Genomic DNA, 8,844 nt, shown 5'->3' on the forward strand with positions numbered 1-8,844 from the left:
GTCTTCATGCATACTTTGAGGTATCCTCGTAATAACCTCATATTATGTGACGTGGCATGATGAGAGGCGAAATTCTGTGGCGTGAACATCTGCGCATGATGTGGCAGGTGTGTGATTTTAGCATTTTTCAATCGAGTTAATTGTGAAGGGCAAAAAAGATGTCGAACAAAATGCAGTATAAAAAATTGATCGTACTAGTTGAAAGTAGCAGGTAGCCTGGTAGGCAATATTTATTGTAAGGTTACTTTGGCTCATTATTTCTGTTCGCATCAAGAAAAACGAACCGGAACAGTTGAATTGTCAATGTTTGTTACAAAAAATATTTCCAGTTAATTATTCTCAAAGGAATGCATCTGACGAAAGGATATGTGGATAATATTGTATAAATGTTGTTCTCGATCCAAAAGCAAATACATATATGGCACGAGTAGAAATCTATCGACCACAGAATGCTCTAATGGACTGCATTGTTTGCATAGTATGTGTTAACATATTTAGGTGACTCAATTGAAATTAATGGAAACCTTACAGCGACACAAAATTAAGTGATCATTAAACGCATACTAAACAATCAGGTGTCTTGAGAAAAGCAGCCACAAGTCCAATTCGATATGCAATTCCAATCAAGTTATGACCCATTCGTTCAAGGGGTTGGTGTAACACACAGTCTATGACGTATTCATTCAAGGGGTTGGTGGAACACACAGTCTATGACTCATTCATTCAAGAGGTTGGTGTACCACACTGTCTATGACTAATACATTCAATAGAGTTGGTGGAACACACAGTCTATGACTCATTCAATCAAGGGGTAGTGGAATACATAGTCAATGACTCATTCATTCAAGGGGTGGTGGAACACACAGTCTATAACTCATTCATTCAAAGGATGGTGGATCACACAATTTAGATCTCATTCAATAAAGGGGGTTGGTGGAACACACAGTTCATGACTCATTATTCAAGGGGTTTGGTGGAACACACAGTCTATGACTTATTCATTCAAGGGGGTTGGTGGAACACACAGTCTATGACATATTCATTCAAGGGGGTTGATGGAACACACAGTCTATGACTCATTCATTCAAAGGGGCTTGGTGGAACACACAGTCTATGACTCATTAATTCAAGGGGGGTTGGTGGAACACACAGTCTATGACTTATTCATTCAAGGGGTTGGTGGAACACACAGTCTATGACTCATTCATTCAAGGGGGTTGGTGGAACACACAAACTATGACTCATTCATTTAATGTGGTTGGTAGAACACACAGTCTATGACTCATTCATTCAACGGGGTTGGTGGAACACACAGTCTATGACTCATTCATTCAAGGGGGTTGGTGGAACACACAGTCCATGACTCAATCACTCAAGGTGGTTGGTGGAACACGCAGTCTGTGACTCATTCATTCAAGGGGTGGTGGATCACACAGTATAGGTCTCATTCATTAAAGGGGGTTGGAGGAACACACAGTCCATGACTCATTCATTCAAGGGGGTTGATGGAACACACAGTCCATGACTCAATCATTCATGGGGGTTGGTGGAACACACAGTCTGAGACTTATTCATTCAAGGGGTTGGTGGAACACACAGTCTATGACTCATATATTCAAGGAGTTTGGTGGAACACACAGTCTATGACTTATTCATTCAAGGGGTTTGGTGAAACACATGGTCTATGACTCATTCATTCAAGAGGTTTGGTAGAACACGCAGTCTATAACTCATTCATTCATGGGAGTTGGTGGAACACACAGTCTATGACTCATTCATTCAAGGGGGTTGGTGGAACACACAGTCTATGACTAATTCATTCAAGGGGGTTGGTGGAACACACAGTCTATGACTCATTCATTCAAGGGGTTGGTGGACCACACCGTCTATGACTTATTCATTCAAGGGGGTTGTTGGAACACACAGTGTATGAGCCATTCATTCATGGTAGTTGGTGGAACACACAGTCTATGGCTTATTCATTGGAGGTGGTTGTGGAACACACATACTATGACTCATACATACAAGGGTTTGGTGTATCACACAGTCTATGACTCATTCAGTCAAAGGGGTTGATGGAACACACAGTCTATGACACATTCATTCAGGGGTTGGTGGACCACATAGGCTATGACTTATTCATTCAAGAGGGTTGGTGGAACACACATTGTATGAGTCATTCATTCATGGGGATTGGTGGAACACACAGTCTATGGCTTATTCATTGAAGGGTTTGTGGAACAAACAGTCTAAGACTTATTCACTCAAACGGGTTGGTGGAACACACATGCATGACTAATTCATTCAAGGGGGTTGATGGAACACACAGTCTATGACTTACTTATTCAAGGGGTTTGGTGGAACACACGGTCTATGACTTATTCATTCAAGGGGGTTGGTGGAACACACAGTCTAGGATTCATTCATTCAAGAGGTTTGGTGGAACACACAGTCTATGACTAATTCATTCAAGGGGGTTGGTGGAACACACAGATTATAACTCATTCATTCAAAGGGGTTGATGGAACACTCAGTCTATGACTCACTCATTCAGGGGTTGGTGGACCATGTAGTCTATGACTTATTCATTCAAGAGGGTTGGTGGAACACACAGTGTATGTGTCATTCATTCGTGGGGATTGGTGGAACACACAGTCTATGTCTTATTCATTGAAGGGGTTGTGGAACACACAGTCTATGACTTATTCACTCAAACGGGTTGTTGGAACACACATCCATGACAAATTCATTCAAGGGGGTTGATGGAACACACAGTCTATGACTTATTCATTCAGGGGGGTTGGTGGAACACACAGTCTATGACTAATTCATTCATGGGGGTTGGTGGAACACACAGTCTATGACTTATTCATTCAATGGGTTGGGTAGAACACGCAGTCTATGACTCATTCATTCAAGCAGTTTGGTGGAACACACAGTCTAAGACTCATTCATTCAAGGGGGTTGGTGGAACACACAGTCTATGACTAATTCATTCAAGGGGGTTGGTGGAACACACAGTCTATGACTCATTCATTCAAGGGGTTGGTGGACCACACCGTCTATGGCTTATTCATTGGAGGTGGTTGTGGAACTCACAGTCTATGACTCATTCATTCAAGGGGGGTTGGTGAAACACACAGTCTATGACTCATTCATTCAAGGGGTTTGGTGGAACACACAGTCCATGACTCATTCATTCAAGAGGTTGGTGGACCACACAGTCTATGACTTATTCATTAAAGGGGGTTGTTGGAACACACAATGTATGAGCCATTCATTCATGGGAGTTGGTGGAACACACAGTCTATGGCTTATTCATTGGAGGTGGTTGTGGAACTCACAGTCTATGACTCATTCATTCATGGGGATTGGTGGAACACACAGTCTATGGCTTATTCATTGAAGGGGTTGTGGAACACACAGTCTATGACTTATTCACTCAAACGGGCTGTTGGAACACACATCCATGACTAATTCATTCAAGGGGGTTGATGGAACACACAGTCTATGACTTATTCATTCAAGGGGTTTGGTGGAACACACGGTCTATGACTTATTCATTCAAGGGGGGTGGTGGAACACACAGTCTATGACTAATTCATTCAAGGGGGTTGATGGAACACACAGTCTATGACTTATTCATTCAAGGGGTTTGGTGAAACATATGGTCTATGACTAATTCATTCAAGGGGCTTGGAGGAACACATAATCTATGACTCATTCATTCAAGGGGTTTGGTAGAACACGCAGTCTATGACTCATTCATTCAAGCGGTTTGGTGGAACACACAGTCTATGACTCATTCATTCAAGGGGGTTGGTGGAACACACAGTCTATGACTTATTCATTCAAGGGGTTGGTGGAACACACAGTCTATGACTTATTCATTCAAGGGGTTTGGTAGAACACGCAGTCTATGACTCATTCATTCAAGCGGTTTGGTGGAACACACAGTCTATGACTCATTCATTCAAGGGGGTTGGTGGAACACACAGTCTATGACTAATTCATTCAAGGGGGTTAGTGGAACACACAGTCTATGACTTATTCTGGGTAGAACACGCAGTCTATGACTCATTCATTCAAGCGGTTTGGTGGAACACACAGTCTATGACTCATTCATTCAAGGGGGTTGGTGGAACACACAGTCTATGACTAATTCATTCAAGGGGGTTGGTGGAACACACTATCTATGACTCATTCATTCAAGGGGTTGGTGGACCACACCGTATATGACTTATTCATTCAAGGGGGTTGTTGGAACACACAGTGTATGAGCCATTCATTCATGGGAGTTGGTGGAACACACAGTCTATGGCTTATTCATTGGAGGTGGTTGTGGAACACACAGTCTATGACTCATACATACAAGGGTATGGTGTATCACACAGTCTATGACTCATTCAGTCAAAGGGGTTGATGGCACACACAGTCTATGACTCATTCATTCAGGGGTTGGTGGACCACATAGTCTATGACTTATTCATTCAAGAGGGTTGGTGGAACACACATTGTATGAGTCATTCATTCATGGGGATTGGTAGAACACACAGTCTATGGCTTATTCATTGAAGGGTTTGTGGAACAAACAGTCTATGACTTATTCACTCAAACGGGTTGGTGGAACACACATGCATGACTAATTCATTCAAAGGGGTTGATGGAACACACAGTCTATGACTTACTCATTCAAGGGGTTTGGTGGAACACACGGTCTATGACTTATTCATTCAAGGGGGTTGGTGGAACACACAGTCTAGGATTCATTCATTCAAGAGGTTTAGTGGAACACACAGTCTATGACTAATTCATTCAAGGGGGTTGGTGGAACACACAGTTTATAACTCATTCATTCAAAGGGGTTGATGGAACACTCAGTCTATGACTCATTCATTCAGGGGTTGGTGGACCACGTAGTCTATGACTTATTCATTCAAGAGGGTTGGTGGAACACACAGTGTATGTGTCATTCATTCATGGGGATTGGTGGAACACAAGTCTATGTCTTATTCATTGAAGGGGTTGTGGAACACACAGTCTATGACTTATTCACTCAAACAGGTTGTTGGAACACACATCCATGACTAACTCATTCAAGGGGGTTGATGGAACACACAGTCTATGACTTATTCATTCAAGGGGGTTGGTGGAACACACAGTCTATGACTAATTCATTCATGGGGGTTGGTGGAACACACAGTCTATGACTTATTCATTCAATGGGTTGGGGCGAACACGCAGTCTATGACTCATTCATTCAAGCAGTTTGGTGGAACACACAGTCTAAGACTCATTCATTCAAGGGGGTTGGTGGAACACACAGTCTATGACTAATTCATTCAAGGGGGTTGGTGGAACACACAGTCTATGACTCATTCATTCAAGGGGTTGGTGGACCACACTGTCTATGACTTATTCATTCAAGGGGGTTGTTGGAACACACAGTGTATGAGCCATTCATTCATGGGAGTTGGTGGAACACGCAGTCTATGGCTTATTCATTGGAGGTGGTTGTGGAACTCACAGTCTATGACTCATTCATTCAAGGGGGGTTGGTGAAACACACAGTCTATGACTCATTCATTCAAGGGGTTTGGTGGAACACACAGTCCATGACTCATTCATTCAAGAGGTTGGTGGACCACACAGTCTATGACTCATATATTCAAGGGGTTTGGTGGAACACACAGTCTATACTTATTCACTCAAACGTGTTGGTGGAACACACAGTGTATGACTCATTCATTCAAGGGGGTTGGTGTAACACACAGACCATGACTAATTCATTCAAGGGGTTGGTGAACACACAGTCTATGACTTATTCATTCAAGAGGGTTGGTGGAACACACAGTCTATGACTCATATATTCAAGGGGTTTGGTGGAACACACAGTCTATGACTCATTCTTTCAACGGGTGTTGGTGGAACACACAGGCTATGACTCATTCCTTCAAGGGTGTTGATGGAACACATTAATTCAAAGGGGTTGGTTGAACACACAGTCCACGACTCATTCATTCAAGAGGTTTGTGGACCACATCGTCTATGACTTATACATTCAAGGGATCGGTGGAACACACAGTCTATGACTCATATATTCAAGGGGTTTGGTGGAACACACAGTCTATGACTCATTCTGTCAATGGGGGTTGGTGGAACACACAGGCTATGTCTCATTCATTAAAGGGTGTTGATGGAACACACAGTCTATGACTCATTAATTTAAAGGGGTTGGTGAAACACGCAGTCCACGACTCATTCATTCTAGCGGTTTGGTGGAACACACGGTCTATGACTAATTCATTCAAGGGGCTTGGTGGAACACACAATCTATAACTCATTCTTTCAAGGGGGTTGATGGAACACACAGTTTATGGCTTATTTATTGAAGGGGTTGTGGAACACATAGTCTATGACTCATTCATTCAAGGGGTTTGGTGGAACACACAGTCCGTGACTAATTCATTCAAGGGGGTTGATGGAACACACAGTCTATGACTTACTCATTCAAGGGGTTTGGTGGAACACACGGTCTATGACTTATTCATTCAAGGGGGTTGGTGGAACACACAGTCTATGATTCATTCATTCAAGAGGTTTGGTGGAACACACAGTCTATGACTCATACATACAAGGGTATGGTGTATCACACAGTCTATGACTCATTCAGTCAAAGGGGTTGATGTAACACACAGTCTATGACTCATTCATTCAGGGGTTGGTGGACCACATAGTCTATGACTTATTCATTCAAGAGGGTTGGTGGAACACACAGTCTATGACTAATTCATTCAAGGGGGTTGGTGGAACACACAGTCTATGACTCATTCATTCAAGGGGTTGGTGGACCACACCGTCTATGGCTTATTCATTGGAGGTGGTTGTGGAACTCACAGTCTATGACTCATTCATTCAAGGGGGGTTGGTGGAACACACAGTCTATGACTCATTCATTCAAGGGGTTGGTGGACCACACCGTCTATGGCTTATTCATTGGAGGTGGTTGTGGAACTCACAGTCTATGACTCATTCATTCAAGGGGGGTTGGTGAAACACACAGTCTATAACTCATTCATTCAAAGGGGTTGATGGAACACTCAGTCTATGACTCATTCATTCAGGGGTTGGTGGACCACGTAGTCTATGACTTATTCATTCAAGAGGGTTGGTGGAACACACTGTGTATGTGTCATTCATTCATGGGGATTGGTGGAACACAAGTCTATGTCTTATTCATTGAAGGGGTTGTGGAACACACAGTCTATGACTTATTCACTCAAACGGGTTGGTGGAACACACATGCATGACTAATTCATTCAAGGGGGTTGATGGAACACACAGTCTATGACTTACTTATTCAAGGGGTTTGGTGGAACACACGGTCTATGACTTATTCATTCAAGGGGGTTGGTGGAACACACAGTCTAGGATTCATTCATTCAAGAGGTTTGGTGGAACACACAGTCTATGACTAATTCATTCAAGGGGGTTGGTGGAACACACAGATTATAACTCATTCATTCAAAGGGGTTGATGGAACACTCAGTCTATGACTCATTCATTCAGGGGTTGGTGGACCACGTAGTCTATGACTTATTCATTCAAGAGGGTTGGTGGAACACACAGTGTATGTGTCATTCATTCGTGGGGATTGGTGGAACACACAGTCTATGTCTTATTCATTGAAGGGGTTGTGGAACACACAGTCTATGACTTATTCACTCAAACGGGTTGTTGGAATACACATCCATGACTAATTCATTCAAGGGGGTTGATGGAACACACAGTCTATGACTTATTCATTCAAGGGGGTTGGTGGAACACACAGTCTATGACTAATTCATTCATGGGGGTTGGTGGAACACACAGTCTATGACTTATTCATTCAATGGGTTGGGTAGAACACGCAGTCTATGACTCATTCATTCAAGCAGTTTGGTGGAACACACTGTCTAAGACTCATTCATTCAAGGGGGTTGGTGGAACACACAGTCTATGACTAATTCATTCAAGGGGGTTGGTGGAACACACAGTCTATGACTCATTCATTCAAGGGGTTGGTGGACCACACCGTCTATGGCTTATTCATTGGAGGTGGTTGTGGAACTCACAGTCTATGACTCATTCATTCAAGGGGGGTTGGTGAAACACACAGTCTATGACTCATTCATTCAAGGGGTTTGGTGGAACACACAGTCCATGACTCATTCATTCAAGAGGTTGGTGGACCACACAGTCTATGACTTATTCATTAAAGGGGGTTGTTGGAACACACAATGTATGAGCCATTCATTCATGGGAGTTGGTGGAACACACAGTCTATGGCTTATTCATTGGAGGTGGTTGTGGAACTCACAGTCTATGACTCATTCATTCATGGGGATTGGTGGAACACACAGTCTATGGCTTATTCATTGAAGGGGTTGTGGAACACACAGTCTATGACTTATTCACTCAAACGGGCTGTTGGAACACACATCCATGACTAATTCATTCAAGGGGGTTGATGGAACACACAGTCTATGACTTACTCATTCAAGGGGTTTGGTGGAACACACGGTCTATGACTTATTCATTCAAGGGGGTTGGTGGAACACACAGTCTATGATTCATTCATTCAAGAGGTTTGGTGGAACACACAGTCTATGACTCATACATACAAGGGTATGGTGTATCACACAGTCTATGACTCATTCAGTCAAAGGGGTTGATGTAACACACAGTCTATGACTCATTCATTCAGGGGTTGGTGGACCACATAGTCTATGACTTATTCATTCAAGAGGGTTGGTGGAACACACAGTCTATGACTAATTCATTCAAGGGGGTTGGTGGAACACA

The sequence above is a fragment of the Saccoglossus kowalevskii genome, chromosome 3 (genome assembly GCF_978046115.1).
Source record: "Saccoglossus kowalevskii chromosome 3, keSacKowa6.1, whole genome shotgun sequence".
Lineage (NCBI taxonomy): Eukaryota > Metazoa > Hemichordata > Enteropneusta > Harrimaniidae > Saccoglossus > Saccoglossus kowalevskii.